Source organism: Syngnathus leptorhynchus, chromosome 6 (assembly GCF_054491065.1).
Source record: "Syngnathus leptorhynchus isolate UIUO chromosome 6, UIUO_Slep, whole genome shotgun sequence".
NCBI classification, from domain to species: domain Eukaryota; kingdom Metazoa; phylum Chordata; class Actinopteri; order Syngnathiformes; family Syngnathidae; genus Syngnathus; species Syngnathus leptorhynchus.
Window position 1 is genome coordinate 3865754 of NC_141200.1, and position 19461 is coordinate 3885214.

At 42.9% G+C, this 19461-nt stretch overlaps 1 protein-coding gene across 5 annotated transcripts in view; it reads right to left on the minus strand.

The window, feature by feature from the left end:
• Positions 1-19461, minus strand: part of mgat4c (mgat4 family member C) — a 45298-nt gene that overhangs the window by 19740 nt on the left and 6097 nt on the right. For 2 of the 5 annotated variants that reach the window (XM_085915372.1, XM_085915374.1), the window contains 2 exons: positions 8207-8264; positions 3167-3229 (listed from right to left, as the gene is read on the minus strand). The gene's annotated coding sequence lies outside the window, so the exon portion shown is untranslated. Of the gene's footprint in view, positions 1-3166; positions 3230-8202; positions 8265-11967; positions 12090-19015; positions 19167-19461 lie in introns of those variants that run through there. The other 3 variants (XM_085915373.1, XM_085915370.1, XM_085915371.1) reach the window with 3 other exon arrangements.

Below are 19461 nucleotides of genomic sequence, written 5' to 3' on the forward strand. Positions count from 1 at the left end.
CTGACTTTTTTGGGGTATTCTCCAGGGTTCCCTTCTTGGCACACTTGAGTTTCCCTTTGGTGTCCACCAAGGCTAATTTCTAAATTACCCCAAAAAAAACTGAACAAACCAGTCAAGTGCACCAAAATGCATTCGTTTGCTTCATACTCGAGACGTGTCGATCACAAACAAATCACAATTCCTCGCAAGTACTAGGGGCCACTACAAGTACCAACACAAGTGAACACACCCGAGTGCGATTACTGTTACCGATAGAAGGGAAGCACTCAAAGTGTGGTCGTATTAAAGCGGACTAAAGGGCGCCGGGCTTCTTAATGTCACAGCGTGTTTCCAGAGCACTGATTCAGCTGCTTGTGGAGATGTACAGCACTAACCTTTACAGATTACACTGACATTAAACGCTGCATATGGCAAGAGCGAGTAGGGGAGGGGGGGAGGCGGCGGTTTTGCCGGGAAGCGAGCGGCGTCCTCTCTTCACCTCTATCAGCACAAGTAATTACAACACCTCAGAAGGGACCCTCATACCTACTCGGGGGGTCACACAGACACACCTCCTTCTAGCGAGGAGACAATTATCTTTTCACATTTGGGAAGAACTGCTGAGGGACCTCTCGTCCTCCATTTACAGCATCTTCGTAGCGACTGCATTCGGGGACAAAAGAGTGGCGGCTTTGTGAATAGAGTCACGACTCGTGAATTTTTTCGTCAAAGTATAGCTAGCATCATCGAGATTTATATTTAAATCGTTATCTTTAATGAATAAAAAGAAAACACAATGATTGGCCGTACTACATTTTTTTGATCTGTCAATTAACTAAATCCAAGCAAACTGATGAGACGTGGGAGCTGATTCGCAAGAAACAAGTGACATGACGTGAAAAATAGACACAAAGGAAACATCACAAAAAAATGAAACAAAACCAAATCTTATCCAAACAAAGCCAACAAACGATTGTGGTTTTTTTTAGAGCCAATACAGAACAGAACAAATATGTATGTTAATCACTGACACGCACACAATGATGACGATGATGATGCGTTCACGGTCGACTGACTCCCTACATTGTTGCGATTCACATCAGGTTGTGCACGAGAGATAAAAAGGGCACAGAGGACATCATCCTTCAGGGAAAAAAAAAAATTACAAACAAACAGACCTTCTGTTTACTTACTTACTTACTAACCCCGATAGCAAAGTTTGCTAACGTGGGTGTGCATGTGTGTTCCCTTTTTTATGGAAGCAGACAATGAAACCCAAGTGGGAAGCAAACAAGCCATCCCCGGTGTACAATAAATAAATGAGTCAAGCCTGCAGTGCACCAAACAAGTGAATCCCACCAAAGAGAACTTTGGATAGACAGTTGGAAACTAAAATGCCACCATTAATTCACGAGACAAAACACAATGGTTTGCTTTGTGCAGTTAACAGATTAGGTGGGCACCAAAGTTGGCTTTTTTGCTGCGCACCACTTTTCTTACAACGAGATTTTATATAGTAGATTGCATTTTCATTGATCTGCAATTATTAATGAACTACTGACTCCACCCAATTAGCTTCCTGTTTTCACCCAGCATCCATCAGGCCCTGATAACTACTACTGGGGAAAAAAAAACACAAGAAAAAAACGTTGCGCTACGGCCCGAGTGCCAGCAAGAGCAATTAGGTGCGAGGATGCGTAGCTAACAGCTGCTGATGAACGAGGAGTGGCGTGCCTTGACGGCCTTGTAAAAACACGACCAGCTGCTCGTCCCGAGAGGCGCTCCGCTGGCTTATTAGCGGGAAGAAGGCGTAATGTCGAGGACCTACCTACATCTGTGTTTGTTTGTCGCCTCACTGCGATTCGGCGGGGGGACGGCGGCGGCATTTCCCGAGAGTCGCAATTTGGCAATCGGCGAGCTCCAGGAGGTTCTTTTCTTTGCCGAGCTCAGGAGATGAGGTCAAGACCCCGTCGTACTGCTGGGGGAAGAGTGTTGCTATGTTGTTCCTTTAGTGCTCATTCACTGTTTTTACAGTCCCACGAGGGAGAAAGTAGAATGTAAACCAGGGTGGAGCGGGCCACGACTGTTTTTGTTTTCCATCACTTAGAAGGGCCAGAAACGGAACAGCCATCGCTTCGAGTTACTTGAACAACCCGCACAAAAACGCTGAAGCAAATGCTGCCTCGAGAGCGTTTTGCTGCATTTCCAGTCCTTACGCACATCTACAAAAGCATCTTTGGCAGAATGTGTTTGAGTGAATCTTTAATCAGTTTCAGTCTTTCAAGTCCCGCGCCATCACTAAATGTCAAGGGCCCACTTGACTGGAGAGCGTCACTCCACCGGGGGCTTGACAGCCATTTAACAGCTGAAAATGGGATTGTACGGCAATTACAATGCACGCTTTAAAAAGTGCAATAACATTAGCGCTGTGTTTGATGTGCAAGAGGGGGATCGTGATGGAGGTCAGGTTCACACGCTAAATGCTACAGGTGTCCCACTCGTGAGCTATTTGAATGTTATCACTCTGATCATTAAAATGATGGCTTTCAAAAGTCTTAGGTTATTTTTCAGGTTAAACTTGATAACAGTTGGAGTTAATGTTAGGGTTGGTTATGGTTGTTAAGATAATCGTTGGTAAGGGTTAAGGTTAAGTCGAGTTCAATCCCCTAGACTCGATTTAAATACTGATGTGAACAAAATAGCTTTGCACTAGTGCGATTATTTAGCAGGCCACACAGCAACACACACAAACCACAAAAACATTCATTTAGAGACTCCTGAGGGTTTTTTGCGGCTCACCAAAACAGTTTTGCTCGTGTTCTCTTGACTCAAACAAATGTGTGTTATTTGTCCACACGCACGTACACACACACACACACACACACACACACACACACACACACACACACACACACACACACACACACACACACACACACACACACACACTACACGGGCGAAAAGTAATAACGCCAGCAAAGTGCAAGTGTTGCTGGTCAATATTTCCTCTGGCAGATAAAGCCTGTGGGCAGTAGCCAGACAGACATCCAGCCAACACAAACACTTTTTTTTTACACTATCAATCTGTCAGAGGGTGTTAATTCAACAGGAATCTACAAATGCTCATCTCGCTCAGATAAACATTTTCGAGGAATCATTCGATTGGAATCACCAAAATCGCTCTTACTGTCGTCTCAGGTGTGTTGGTGGACTGTCAGGTGGACTCAAACCAGAAAGTTGTCAGCTCCTCCTGAAAAGCAATAAGATGCTAATGCCATACTGCGCTGGAGTATTTTATACAGACACATAGTACATATTCTCAGGCTACAGCAAAAAAGAACAAAGAAATGACAATGAAATGGAATTTTGTTTTAAAATAAAAATAAAAAAAAAGCAGTCATGTTTGTGCTAGCTGGCGAACAAGAGGTGCGTTAAGGTCATGCGAGATTGTTTAAGTTAAAGCTTTATTTAAAAAGGATGTTTGCTGTGGCAATGCTAGCTGGATAAAGGTATTTTAAATAGTGGGTGCACTGTGGAGATGCTATCTGGGTAAAGCTAAACCTAATTACTGCATAATAGAGGCGCGCTGTGATTGTATTAGTTAGCTAAACCTAATGCTAACTGTGCACATGGGTGCAAATCTGGTGTACTTCGCCCATGTTATAGAGAACACCAGTCCTCCATTGCAAAAAAATAAATAAATCACATTTTCTATATTTCTACTGTTCTCCAACCACCCACATCATCACCAGAACAGAAAGGTTGCCCTTTCCCGCGCCATTATTAGCATTGACCGGCGATGGATAAGAGGACACAGCAGAGGATAATAGGCTATCCTTTCCCGCGGCGCTATCGCCACCATACACACCCGCCCTCCATTACCATAACACTTGGAGCCATAATAAGCCAGGAGAAGCTTCCAGTCGTGACGGCCGCTGCGCGACGGGAGGTCAGCGGCGCCGACAATGTTTGCTAGCGCGCAGCTAATTGCGAGAATTCAGCACGCCGCACCAGCAGTAGTACTCCTTCATTTGTCTTTCCCCGTGTGGTCAGTCGATCGCTGGCCTCCCTTGGTGTCAAACAAAACTTTTGTATCATATCGTAATTGAAGTGTTATGATAGTACTTTTTGCAGAGAATATAAATTCAATTTATACATCCACAGTTACAATCAGAATCTTTTGACTGAGGCCATACCCTCAAAAGGCTTGTACCCTTGACTTTGACACCTCAGGGGACAAATGAAACACCTGATCAGCATGTGAAAAAGGTACTTTGGATTCCGATAATTATCCCTTTGGGAAGCGGATTAGACCTTGAGGAATGGTAAAGGACGACTACAGTGGTGGTTATCTTTCAGAGCGGGAGATGAAATATGTACGGTATTGTGGCACGGATGTTTCCATTGTTGGTGGCGTCCAGCACGGTCCTAAAGCGTCTCTCATTATTGCCCTCATCAGCGGCGCCATCGATACAGCAGCCGGCTTGCCAGCAAACCTTGATGGATGCGCCCAACTTCACCACTAAACACCAATTAATTATCTGACAGGCAATTATGCAGCATCACTTCTTTTTTTTTTTTTATGATTCAGTCACCGAGGCAACCCCCTTCCTGATTTTCAACCCTCACGTCTTGTGCATACATCTGGACCGGAATTTGATTTTGATGGTTAAGGTTATGAGGGCGGGTGTTTTCATTGCAATGTGAAGACGCTGCATTTTTTTTTTTTTTTTTTTTATTGTGCCAACAGCTGCGTCTTTACAGCTTCAGCACAGTAGCACGCCTTTAAGATGACACTTGGGGGGGAACGATCCAGCCTAACATCCCGGTGATAAGCCCTTCGGCAGTAACGTCTGATAGTACCTCCAAAGATGGAACATCTGGGCGCCGACTTCAACCACTAGTTGAAGTTAAGTCATCCAGATTAATTGGTGACCAATCCAGCAATTTAACAGATGACAAATCTGAGGTGACTGCCTGCCTGACAGGCGACCAATCCTTTTGTGTAGCGTGTCTTTAGCTCACTGTCAGCTAATATGGATTCCTCAGTCTCGGGTCGAGATGGGATAAACGCTACAGAAAATGGATGGCTGCCATTTCCTCTTAAGCGACGTTGACGGCGCAGTTTGATGAGTATTCATGACAATGTCACGCATCATCCAAAAGGCAATTATGCGCCAAATTAATTTGACAAAATCATGAAAAATGGCTACCCTCAAGCCAGTGGAACGTAACCGCCGTGTCATTTCAGAGCAAGTGGAAATGGTCCTCAAACTGTCCCAGGTAAGAACGAGAAGGAAGAGAGAACCCGAAACCAGGTCGGCGTGACGATCCCTCTCCGGGGATCCTGTAGACAGGAGACCCCCCCCTTGGGAAGCAAGCAGGCCACACTCACGCCTGGGGTGGCGACCACGTGAGGCACTTGCAAGGTGGTTTAGGATGTAGTGCCGATGGGAGAAGAAATATTTGTTTTACTTTATCTTTGATGATGCAATGCAAGTGCTTGTTTGTGATTAGGGCACCTCAGTCATACATTCACCACTTAATATCATCCATCCATCCATCCATCCATCCATCCATCCATCCATCCATCCATCCAAGCCCTCCCTGTCTTTCCCTCAACCTTTCCACATCATCATTCATCCATTCATCCATCTATCTATGCACACCTCAGTAGTCTTTCTTCACTGTGCAAGTGTGTGTGCGTGTGTGTCCGTGTGTGAAGTGTGGTGCAATATTCATGGTAGAGTTTTGACAAGCCGGCTGTCACAATTCCACCACCCCCCTACACGTTCTCCCTCTCTCGTTTACATTTCCTCTCGCCTGCACGTTTCTCCTCGCACGTTACCGTCTGCAGAGGATTTCATCTCGGAGATAAAGAAAAGAGGCCCGCTGGTTTATTTTTTTGCGCCTGTTGTTAAGTCATCATTAAAGGGTTGCTGCAAGTCTTTCAGCTCTCTCTTGCGACCTGATCTATTTTCCCAAGGTGCTCCTTGGTGCATCTGTGTGAAATTGATTTAATTTATGCCAAGATAATGGAAGAAGAGGAATAGAGGTGTCTCTTGAATTCATGTGACGTTTCCCCCCTAGACGCCTGTAGTTTAAAACTCATAATAAATACAGTATTGTATTGGGTATGGAAAAAGGTTTGGGTAGGTTTTGGAATGTTTGGAAATTATGACACTGCAAGATTAACAACGGATAGGTAGACATGGAACGAATCTTTCCTGAGGCTTTAAGAGAAATGCGTTGACGTGTTATGACGTCTCCAGGTTTGACTTGTCAATATCAACACGGCTCTTCTCATGACTCAGAACACCCGAGCGACTTCAACAAGAGAAACAAAAGCCAGTTCTTGCGAAACTAAAGGAATGGCAAATGAACAGAAGGCGTTTCCTTGCATTTTCTCTCCTGGTCAGAAGCTGCGTGGGAACAAACGCCTGCAGCGAGGTGCTCCAGTCAAAGAAAATGGTCGGCCATCAACAGGAGAAAATCTTTGTGTGGTGACAGGCAGCTTGTTTAAGTCTGCCAGAGCGTTTGGCCGTGGTAGCCATCATTGATCATGTGGCTGCGGCGTGATTAGCCTCAGAGCAAAAAAAAAAAAAGCACAAAGGCAGGCAGGAAGGTAGGAAGGATGACTTGAAGGTATCAAGCTTTCATGACACTGTAGCGTTGGACGTTTAAATCTCCTAATATGTTTCTTGTGATTGACAGTCAACCAATTAAGGTGGGGTAATTTGGTGACCGATCTCCGAGCTGGGATGATGAACTGGTGACCAGTCCAAGGGTCGGTGAATGGCGACCAAGGGTGGTTGATGATTGGCAACCACTTCCAAGGCTCATTGGAGGATTCGGTATCGGTCTGACACAAAGTTCGAAAAATTAAGAACAGCTGCTTTCATGCATATGGTGTAACGATACAAACGCTCTCCCGGCAGCTCATTAAAGCTGCTAATAAAGTCATGGAGGCAAAACACAAGGGGGAGGGGGAGGGGGGGGGGGGGTTATGCTCAGTGCACTTTTACTTAACAAAGTCAGCTAATTAGGTCAAAGCTCTTTATCCTTGTGGAGCTCTGAGGCCGAAATGCTGGCCCAGAATTCACCTCGTTCTGAACATGAAGAAGTTTGGACATACTCGTTTATTTCTTTCGCCCAATGACAAAAGTCCAAAAGCATCACAGGAGCTCTCCAGCAAGGTACCTCTGCTGAGGCGAGCTCATCTTTCATCTCCGGAGGAGGTGACGAGGTGTCGGACTACTGCGGAGTCACCTCAGCGGGATGCAGACAGCGAATGTTGGAAGCGGGACACGTGCTGTTCGAATCCCTTTTCATCCGGATAGCTTGTTGGACAAACGCAACACGCTCGCTGGAGGATCTTTGAAGGTCGATGGCATCAAAAAGTCCTTCAGATGAAGACATCGGTTCCCTTTTTTTTTTTTCCCTCACCAGTTCATTTAAATTACAAGGCTATATGATTCACCCCAATACACCAATAATGATGTCATATTAAAAAAAAAATCAATCGCGGCGACTGTCAAAATGCATCAAGTCTGAAAGATCACATGATTCTTTCATTAATGTCCAGTATGACACGACAGAGCCAAAATGGTGTTGTCCACAAAGACTCACCTTCATTTTTATTGCCTCTTTTCAGACTGGTTTATTTATTTAGTTTCTAATTTTATTTATTTATTTATTTATGTATTTATTTATTTATTTATTTCCCTTCAACTCTGCGACCACCGCACTACGAGAGCTAATATCGAGCTCCAGAGGCTTTGATTTTCCGCTCTGAGAACTTTATTAATGTAATGCCCGGGGAAACATAATGGGATTATTTTTCAAAGGCTCGAAGTGTTGTCACTGCAGAATTAAAAAGAAAAAAAAAATGTCACTGAACTGACATGTCTTTTTTTGGGCGAGTTCTTAAAAATAGCATAAAAAAAAAAAATCAATACTATCGGTCACTTTCCATCCTCTTTTTGTTTTTTACAGCGTTGGTGAAATGAGTAGCTTTTGTGGCGGCTGTCCTGTTAAATGCAAATGAGCCACTCCAATGACAACAACAATACGATTGACCCTATGAAACTGATTGACTGCAGTTTTTGGCGTCTAAGAACTACATTTACCTCTATACTAAGGGGCGTGAGCAACATGAAAACCTGAGTAAGATGTTGATGGATACACGGGAGGGCCAATAAACGGTGAAAGCGCCACACTTACTTACTTCCACTGTCGGGCCATCTCTGGGCTCACACATCAAAGTGGCAGAGGGTCCTTACGGCCTAAAAGGGAAGAAACAAAAGGAACATTAAATGGCTTACAAACACACACACACACACACACACACACACACAGACACACACACACGCACACACATATAAGCGCAGTAAAGCTCAAGTTGTGCGAAAGAAAGATGGAGGCACACGAGAGAGCAAGCGACATTGATTTTCCCTCTTGTGAAGTGCCGCTTCATCATTTCTCCAGACACAATCTATCGATCGGCCGCCTTTAGTTTGTTGTTAATTTTGGGGGGCTCCAAAAGCCATCGTTGGCACTGACGCTTCAACCTCGGCGGTGATGGATGACAGTGGAAAGAGGGTGACGAAGCTCTTATATGACCTCTGGTTATTTTTTTTCTCAACCTATAAAGTACTTTTAATGCTGGTTTAATGCAGAGGGGGGGATCCATTCTAGAGCTACCCGTAAAAGGTGAACATCCGTAATATTGAAAGACTTTTATCAGGCATGGCAGGTGGCATGCTGTGTGACATTGGCGAGCCGGCGTGTGAGCGTCCGGGCGTGAGCTGTGGTCAACAGCAGGTCATGTACGCTTACTGTGTTTGCAATGCTTCCTACTGTGAAAATCTGCAAGTAATGATTCATCCTAGCGACCAAAAGGTTTTTGTTTGACTATGGATGTTTCATTATGCCATGTCAAGATAGCGGCAACACACTACTTTTGTCTAAATTGCACTGCTTTCCCAAAAAGTGTGTTGGTGCATATACTTACTTTTGGGTGAGTAAGTGACAAAAGAGAAAACCTACGTATCTTGGCCCACCCACTTTTCCCTCATGCATAAAAAAGGACTAAAATAAAAATCATTATGTCACACACAGTCTTCAAAAAGCCAGAGTAGCCCCCCCCCCCAGAACACCGATTCAAAAATACTCAGTTTGGTGCACCTCCCTCACCAAAGGTTACCTGATTTGGCACACCGTCTCTTGCATCACAAATAGTAATGAAAAAGCTTGATTTAGAACATCTCATTGAAAGGAAAATCGGCGTATCGGCGAGTTGATACAAATTTGGTGCACCACCTTATTTTGCTCTCACACAATAAAGTCACGCAAAAAAAGGGTTGAATTGGCACACCACCTCTCCCCAATTAGCCAAAAATGGTGCAAATGTGGATTTGTGGGTTGAGTGCACGTAACAAACATAAACGCTGTGTTGGTGCACCCCCTTTCCCCTCCCCTCGCACAAAAAATAATAATATCCTGCCATGATTTTGGCGCAGGTTTCTACCAACAACAGCACTCAGTCATCATGTCATACAATATTCACTGGCAACACAAAACAGCGTGCACACAGAGATCAAAATGTGTTTTTTTTTTTTTTTTCAAAGATGTACAATTTGTCGCCTTCGCATCGCGGCAGGAATGCAATTTTGCACGTCCTGCCGACAATATCTCAAATAAATAAATAAATAAACGACTCCCGGCATCTCTCATTTTCTGCCGTTTTATTTGGAAAAAGCGGCGTGTGGGCGTGCAACAGCCTGACTGAGTATAAAACAGAGAGCGAGTGGATGGGCTTGCGGTGTGCGGTGAGAAGGGGTGCGCACGCTTGGTGATCCTTTGTCAAGCGCTCAGTGCCATTTAATGGCCTGTAAAAGGCCCCTTTGCAGCAAAAAGAACAGGCAATTAGCATAGTGAGTGGATTACAAGATTGCTCTGACTCCGGGATTAATGTGTGCACTTCATCCTCTCTTTGCTTTTACTATTTACTGCACCACAGGAAGTCATTTCTCACTCCCTGGGATTTCTTTTTTTTGTTCCCTATCCTGCTGATGTCAAAAATAAACAAGTCCACACTAAATTAGGTGCATCTGGTTAATATGACACAATTCCGTTGTTTGGTAAGCCAAAAAAATACAAAGCCTCAAGTCTACCTCAGGGCGCACCAAAGAAAGGTTTAAAACAAAGGTTCGAATAATTTGAACGTCTCTCTACATTTATCCTTGAGAGGAATTTTTTTGGAGCGCAGTTCACTTCGCCGGCAACTTGGCCGGGCGTCGTGTATCTCCGCCATCATTCCTGCGCCGCCGCACGATATCATCTTTAATCCGCAGGCCGCCTGCCTTGCCTGCCACCTCCCTCCAGATTTTTCTCAGCCGCAGCCTCGGGCAGCCACAACTCATCATGCCGAGCCAAGAGTCTACAAACAAAACAAATACGCACACCCTCGACGTGAATACCATTGAAGTCCGGCAAACCTGATTTGGTTGGGATTCTAAAAAAAAAAAAAAAACAACACACGTCTCTAAACAAAGAGGAAAAAAGCCCCAGTTGATGCAGCCGCTCTACCACAAAGAAGTTAAAGTGTACAAAAATAAACAATATAATAAAAAAGGAATTTGCATGCACCATTTCTTTGCAGTCTAACTCTTCACACCCTTTTCCACTATCTTGCCAAGAAAAGCCTTAGTTTTTCTATCCGCTTGATTCGGAATGTAATAAAAATACATCGAGTGCTCATTTTCACTGTGGGCGACGTGAGAAAACAGTCACGCGATCGGAATGTGTGCGTTGTGTTCGCAGATCAATAGTGTCACATTGCAGCCAAGATCACCTGAAAAACAATCACGTTCAATGGAGTCACTTCGTCAAGACAATCTGGTGAGTCAGCGCTTTTTGAAGAACTTAAGGTAAAAAAAAAAAAAAAGCTTGTGTGTGCTTTCTAAAAAAAAAAAAAAAAAAACACCACACAGCACATATTTTTTCCCTACCACACAAACAAAAATAATAAATCAATCAAAATGTTCAGAGATAAAGATTTGGAAAAAAACACCTCTCAATCTTCCCCCTTACAAAATAAAATTGACAAGCTCTATACAAAACACTTTGGATGATATTGTATACAGAAGCAAGTACGCACGATAAACCCGGATCACATTTCAACTGATTTGCTGACAACAACAAATCGCACCATCAGCGAGCTAAATGCTGATGTCGCTCATTTCTTTTCGTTATTGCCGCGTCAACAACGTATGATGCATCGCCACTGAGTCAGATACGGTTGAATGGGTACTCACGTCGCACACCTCTTGACCCAACCCCACTGCACAACACTTCAACACAACACTACACAAATGTACCCGAAGCCAGGCTTGAAACTCTACACCTGAATATGAAAGCCTTTGCAAAAAACATTCAACTAAGATTTAACCCCAATTCAAAACTTTAACCAGACCACGCCGTTTCAGAAAACTGCTGAGCTGTGTGATTGGTTGTGATCTCTGACCTGACAACTGTGATATCATTTTCAGTCAACAAGAAGTGGCAAAATGGCCGCCCCTGAGCTGGACAGGTGAATTTTGCTACTAAACTCATATTCCAAAAAGTCAATATGAATCAGAATGCCGTGTTTAGACTAGTAAGAGAACATACAACATATTATAGGAAAGCAAATTTTGGTATTGACGGTCCCTTTAAAATCCATCATTGGTTTGATTAATTAATCACAATTATCACAATCCATTGGAAGTGTCGCATTCCAGATCACCAAGCAATAATACACATTAAAAAAAAATCCAAAGACAACATTTAATATATCGAGAGGTAGACAAAAATGACTTTACAAACAATACTGACCCCAGTAGTAAACAAATGCCTTTTTTTTTCTCCCCAAACTAACAAACACATCATCTCACAATACACCTCAATAATCATGCCCAAACGTGCACATTATAAAAAAGACCTTACTGTTGTTGCTAACTGTAGCCGTAAAATGCAGGATGGGAGAGGATAGAAACATTCACAATCTCTTCCTAATATCTTGAGGCTGTCACTTCCTGCTTTCTCTTCTTTTAGTATTTTTACACAGAATATCAACAAGTGGCCAAAGGTGGAAATGCATGCCAAAATAAAGAACTTGTGGTGGGAGACTCCACACTCTGGTGAAGTGTTTGTGTGTAGACCCTAATTGCAAGTTAAGACTGCACGGTGACCCTCACGAGTAAAAAGGTGAGGCCAATAAAAGGCAATTTACTGCTTGGCTGCTCCTGCAACTAAATACACCATATGGATAAAAGGCTCCTCTGAATCAATTAATTCATCAATGGAGAGCTGGAGCAGAGCCTGAGTTGTGCCTGAGTGTTAATTCTTCATCTTAACAAGATGTTTAGAAACACACTTTTGGAAAGGTCCATTGCTTCGGAGCTAAGCAGGCAAGGGCTCAGACCTTCGAGCGTGGTGGCCCGCCCGAGAGGAGCTTTAGGCTGGGCATGGATGCTGAGCAAGGATGCTGAGCAAGGCCCTTCACACTCAGCTTGTTTTCCTCTTCAGGTATTCATGTAACGCTCATTCAAAATCCTAATTTAAAATTCTAACTCTAATTTGAAACTCTAATTCTCTCTCACTCTAACTCTAAAACCGAGTTTAAAATTAGAATTTTAACACCAAAATTTGAACCCGAATTTGAAAAGTTGAGCCTTATTGGAAACCCAAAGCTTGCCGTCAAATAATTAAGGTTTCAAATTAGGGTTTTAAGACACTAAGGATTCTAAACGGGGTTGACAGCAACTAAGGTTCAAATGTTCCTGATCAACAGAGGGCGAGCTAACTTTGGCAAAGAAACTTTGTGTTTCTTTGACTACGCTGAGATTGGGTGTCCCCGAAGCGGGGCGGCACTCTGTGAAATGAGCTTACATTTCCATTACACGCCGGCCCAGGCCCGGACAAGAGCGCACTCTTGTTTCCATCAGCCCACAGGTGAACTCCAGGGGGGCGACCGATGCTGCCCGCCGAGCCGTGAGGAAACATGGCCGATGCCCGCTGAGCAGGAAGTAACTTCACAAGAGTTTACTTGCAGGATTTTATTTTCAAAGCTTGGAGATTAGCATTTATCTGCTTTCTATATGTTAATTTTAATCATTTTATGGGGGAATATTTGCAGGGTGATATTTACATATTCATATATTTTTTCTATTTTTAATCCAATCATTTATATTGTATGTAAAAATGATTCCATTGTAGATATCATTTTTGATATATTTTTGTTTTTATATTGTCTTTTGTGTTTATACTTTTGATCATTTGAAATATTTAATATTTAATAAAATTATATATAATTTTCAAGCACTAATATCGAATATAGTCTTGTTTTGGGAATGTCAAATTTGTGTGTGTCCGCGTGTGTGTGTGTGTCCATGTGTGTGTGTGTTTTATGGCATCCATTTAAAGATTTAAGCATCACGGAGCCCGGGGGCGCAATGCAGTAATAATAAAAACAGGGATGACCACCATGGATCATTGTGATTGTGGCACTTTTCACCCTGTTGATGGTTTCTTCCGGACACTACGACGAGTCTATATTAACAAATGGCGGCATTGACCACAGGGCTCGAGGATAAGCCTCCTTTCCACTAATAACCTTTGTTTTGGCTCCTGTTAGGATACGGATTTTAGCTATTGATCTGACTCCAATTTACGATCAACACTTAACACAAATTTCTATGTCCTAATCCACACACTGGCGCACCTAACAATTTTGCGAGTTCGTTCTGTCAAAGAGAAGACCAGTAGATCAATCAGACCAAATTTACCAAATGTTTATTCCTAACAAAGTGCTCTAATACAGGCCTGGGTCCCGGGTCCCTCACACTAAAACTCGTGCGTTTCTGTGACCACCAAAAGACGACACATTCTTCCGGGTTGCCCAGTTTTAAAGAAACACAATATGAATATTAAAGCATGCAAAACATTGTGTGATGATTGGTCGATGGTCATCTCCTCCCCGTCGAGGTGTCATCACTGTGGTCAGGAGTTGGGGGTGTTCCTCTCGAAGCCCAACCACCTGGACGTGGTATTGTTCTTTGTTCTCGCTCCTCACCCACCTCGAGGTGTTATCGTCTGGTACTCTGTTGGAACAATCTCGGGGGAAGCCTTGGCCTGCCAGACCAGGAGGCCTTATCTTTATGAGTTTACGACTCTCCTTTAAACTAAATGCTTTCTATTTGGTTCAAGGAATGTCTTTTGATCCTTGTCAGCCTTATGTTTCCTTCCTGTCCTTATGTTACTTTTGTGTTTGTTTTGTAAGAAGTCTTCAATGACAATGAGCAGAGCTTCTTTGCATAGGCGAAATGTTCTTTGTCAGTTTAAAGGGACTTCATTCCTTTTAGTTAACTGTAGCTTTGATTCATAGATTGTAGATGATCAAAATTGGTTATATACAGTTTGAAGAAGTCACATTAAAGTTATCCCATATTTACTCAATGTTCGTTTAAGGAACTGTATATCAGTTACCTTACATTTACTTAATATGTGCTGAAAGGTTTAAGTAAGGTTAGATATTATTATTATTATGTGTTGTGTTAGTTTACTAAGAAGTTAAACTTAGCAGGAGTCGGCCACCTGTGGAGAGGACAACTGGTTGGGGGAAGAAAGCAGACTCTGCACTCCCAATGTGGGGGTCGAGAAGATCAATTCACACTACACTACATTCCTTTTCTAATCAGCGTTACTACAGCCACTATCTCCCTTCCTTTAGTGTAGCAACGCCTCTGTAGCCAGGGCATCCAAGACATCAAAAGGAGGAGCACGTGGGGGAGGAACTCAGAACTGGCGGAAACTGCAACCGAGCCTCCCCCCAATACTAGATATTATATTGATATGATTATATGTTTAACACAACCTTGAAAAATATGTTTGCTAACTGCTGAAAGCACATTTCCCTTTATTCCTCAGGGCTTCCGTCTCCGGTGATTGAACGCAAGCCACGTTGTTGTTGTTTTTTTTTCTCCTTTCGGCGCTCCGCCCTCACTAACTCGTTTTGTTGTGCGTACGTGCGTCCCGCCGGCCTAATTGTGCGCCGGATATTTACGGGAGGCCGTTGACGCTGAAGGGTGATGAAGCCGGCGCCATAACCGAAATATACGGCCAGCCGCAGAGCGACATGAAGATATACGGCTGGGGACTAAAGAGAGAGATTGCAGCGTTATTAAAACAACACGTGGCAATGGCGGCGACCAATCGGCTTTGAGCAGCGTGACACAGTGGAAGATTGACAGGCGAACTGCTACAGAATTTTTTTTCAGTCCTATAGGCCTAATGGTTTTTATTTTATTTTAGAATATCAAATAAAACGCTGGAGGGGCTCAATGGGGATACCCCAGCATGCGTACTGGACTTCATTTAGAGCGCCTTATTGTCAACCACGATAACACCTGTCATACAGAGAAAGACAGAAAATCTAATTAAGGGGGGAAAAAAGAGCGCCTTCTTGTGGCGTGGCTGTATGCCTGCCACCAAAGGCTTGTAAATTACATTTGAGCTCTGTGAGAGCAGGTTTTGAAGCCTCGTTTTATGTACTTGGCTTTTTTTTTTTTTTAAAGAATTCAAATTTAGCAGACAGTCTGCTCTGTGGTGTGCCAAATTTACAAGCTGTATTTATTTTTACTTCACGGGGATTTTCGGTACAGCGTTAGTTAGAGGTAAACTTCTGTTTACACTTGCCGGAGCACTACAAAGTTTCCGCGTGAACGCGTCAATCATTAGCAGCAGCATGATTTTTATTTTTTTGCACATTATGTGTGTGTTTTTTTTTCACTTCATGTTGTGGCTGCGGTTCATCAAGGAGACAAGCTGTTGAATATTCATGAGGCGTGTTGTGTTTCTTAAAATAAGGCTCATTAGCGCTCCCGGCCTCTTTTCAAGTTTCCGCCTTTCTCGTGTCACTCTCCAAAGAGCAACACTACAGCTTGTTATGCATCTTGGCACTCAAAGTGGGTTAAGACCATCGCCATGCATTCGCATGGACACCAAGGTAGAAATGTCGTTTTGATCAAATTCTGATCAAACAAAATGATGAACAAAGGGAAGCAATGGCGTCATGAGCCCGTGATTGGTTTTTGATGACTGTGTACGCAAGAAGTGTCGTTTTAATCAATATAGAATTTTAAAGAATATTTACAAAAAAAATTGAAAAGATGCTTACAAACAAAAACAACAAAATAGTGAAAATATAAATAATTACAAAATAAAAATCCTCATTCATTCTCTGTACCACTTAGCTTTTCAGTTCCTAACCCACCGCAAACGAATTGAACGACTCGTCATAACCACCAACAGCAACATAAACGTCATCAGAACCATTTTATTATTATAATACGCTGACTAATCAAAGCGTTCGGTGTACCTCTCGCATGACTTAACCCTTTCCAAAGATTAGATTGCTTTCTTTTGAGAGGCATCCATTTAATACAATGTTTATGATTGACCTCTTCCCTGACCGTGTCGATTTAGCAACACACTATCCTGGCCAAAGTACTCCAAGCTTTTGTACATCGGCAAAAGGGGCTTTTGAATAGCCAATAATTGATTTTGCAGTAAGATGAGGAGAGAACTGATGAGTCAATTACACTCGGGCATCTTATAGCACCTCTCTCTATGCTCAATAGAGGACAGGGCATCAAAGTTGAGGGGGGGGGGGGGGGGGGGGTCACACTTTTAACACTCCCAAAATTGACACTTTACGCATTTCACAAAAGTCGCTGCCAGGGGCACGGTTTGTTGCCAGGCAACCCCCTGAGCACCCTTCAGTGTCCAATAGAACGAAATATCCAACACAATTCATCTGCTTACTCAAGTCGAGAATCCCAGGAAATGTTAGTTGATTGCAGATGTGGTGAGGCATTTATTGGAGCTAATATTCCAATATTTGAATGATATCTTACAATTTATTCTAGAGTGACCATGACGTTTATAATTGCAATTCATCCATTTTTGTAGCATATAAAAAAATGCTCGCAAGAAAATCCCATGGGAAAAAAAAACCAAAGCTGAGAAACATATGGAATCGCTGGATCGTACATTCATTCCGTCCTTGGTTTTTACCAGCAAGGCAGATCAAAAACAACAAAGTAGGAGTTCTTATCAAAGCAGGCTGGTTTTATCTCATTAGCGCAGATGCAGTAGTGGAAGCTGTTGGGGGGTTTGCATGGAGGTGGGCAAGTAGCTGCTTCCAGTTCCAAAGGGAAATGAAACAGTTTTGCCCATATTTGCTTTGTTATTTAGCTGGAAGAGCTCAAATTAATGACTCGCACTCTATTCATTACCGTCGCCGTAAACACATTAGTCCAATGAATCGTCTCCGAGCACACCTGGCCTTATCTCCGTCGCAGAAGGAGGCGAGCGGGCAGGCGAACGAGGGGGGGGGGGGCTCTCATCCTGCCAACGCGCTGCAGGCGTATTAAAGGAAAAGGCGGCGCGGCGTTGATGGGATGCGCTACCTGCCGCCTCGTCGGGGACCCCGGCTGCCTCCCAGGAAGCCGTAATGCATGAGATCTGTCAGTGTCAATTTCCCCGCCTAATCTCCCACGCCGCCGAGGCCGCGTTTGCTCGCCAGGAATTTCACCCGCGATAAGCCAATCGGCAATCAGCGCACGTTTGTTGGCGACGTCCAGGTGGTGCGACGGCGCCGCACTGGGCAAGGTCGCGGCGAGCGGCTGCCTCTTGATGATTTGGAGATAATGCTCGTGTTGCACATCCAGCTAGGTTTGAGCCAGTCGATAGATAACGCTTCTTACGATGCAATACAGCACGATTGAAAAAGACAGTGTTCACGTTTGTGTCTCATCTTGGAATTAATGCATGCAAAAAAAAAAAGTCCTCTGAGGCATTGTGAAATGTGAAGGACGTAAATCGTTTCCATTACAATGCGGTAAAAGATTAAAAAAAAAACCCACATCATTCCGTACAATTCATTCTAGTTATATCATACGATACGATTCAAACGCGAATACGACTCAATCCAGTTATGAAATGACAATCCGATGTGGAACGAACGACAACAATTTTAATGCAATGCAGGACACGATATGATTCCAGTCACGTTACGATACGATTTACAACATGATGTATGATGATGCAATAGCATGCAACTGACTGCGATATCATTTCTATCTATTACAACACAATGCACTGTACAATATGAAAAAAATCCAAAACGATTGACTCCCGGTTATGATACCATCACTCCAATCGTAATGACCGTACCAATGAACAACCAATTCCACTAAGTATATGATCAAATGTCATATGATAAGAAACTACTTACTCCTATTATGACACCAGGCGCTGACATTGTTCACTCCAATTACGATTAAATACAATACAACTTGGTCCCCTGATATATGGTTCAATTAGTTCCGATTATAATTCAAACCCATATGATTCATTCATTCCAATCATGATATGACGCGATATAATATGCTACAATTGGATGATACGTCATGCTAACAGCCAAGCCTCGTGTCCACCACCATCATCCTTTATAGCCCCATTCTGAGATGGAACGAGCCTACACATTTACGTCACGTCTTGAAATAGATGTGAGCGGAAGAAACTCTAAGAAGTCGTAAAAAATGTTGTGATCTCCCGTCGTTGTCTTTAAGCGGCGAGCTAACGAGCGTAGCGCACGGCGCGAGACATCATGCTTCATTCAAGGTTGTCAGGGGAGGAATTATCATACTCCACGGCAGCTATGACTTGAAGCCAGAGAACAGATGTTGAATTCAAAGAGCTTAGAAAAAAAAGAGAGGGAAAAAAGACAAAGAAAAAAATCTCAGCAGGCTCCTGGGAGATAAACCGCTAAAAAGGTAAAGAGGAGCATTCTGCACATTTCAGGGAATCTTTTATGATCCGTTGGGGAGGAAAATGGCAGAAAGAAAATCTAAAACAACAACAACAACAACAAGAAATGTTTTCCTCATATTTTTCTAAAAGCATTTTGTATTTTCTCTGAAAGCTTTACCTTTTTGCCTCTTGTGAAGAAAGAAAAATGACTCACTCAGCAAAGGTTGAAGACCGTTGTATGCAAAAACACTTCTGAAGAAATATTCGTCTTTGAAGTTTAAGATATTGTTCATTGATGATTAAATTGTGGCGCTTGTTGTACCTAACAAGCACAATGTTGGATTTATTAAAGACGCTCTTTGATTTTTACAAAGCATGTTATGTTAATTCTTGTCTTTAATGTTGACAAAGATTCATGAAACAATTTGGCTTGTAGACAAAATAGTCTTTTCAAATTGCGTTTTGGACGTTTACAAAATTTTCACGATAAAAGATTTGAAATGGATTATGCTTAAAACCTAATTGTTGTAGATGTTTACAAAATCCTTCTTTTAAAGTGTTCATCTGCGAGCCAGACAGAAAAAAACAACTGTTAGCTCCTGTGTGTATTGGCTGCTACACAAT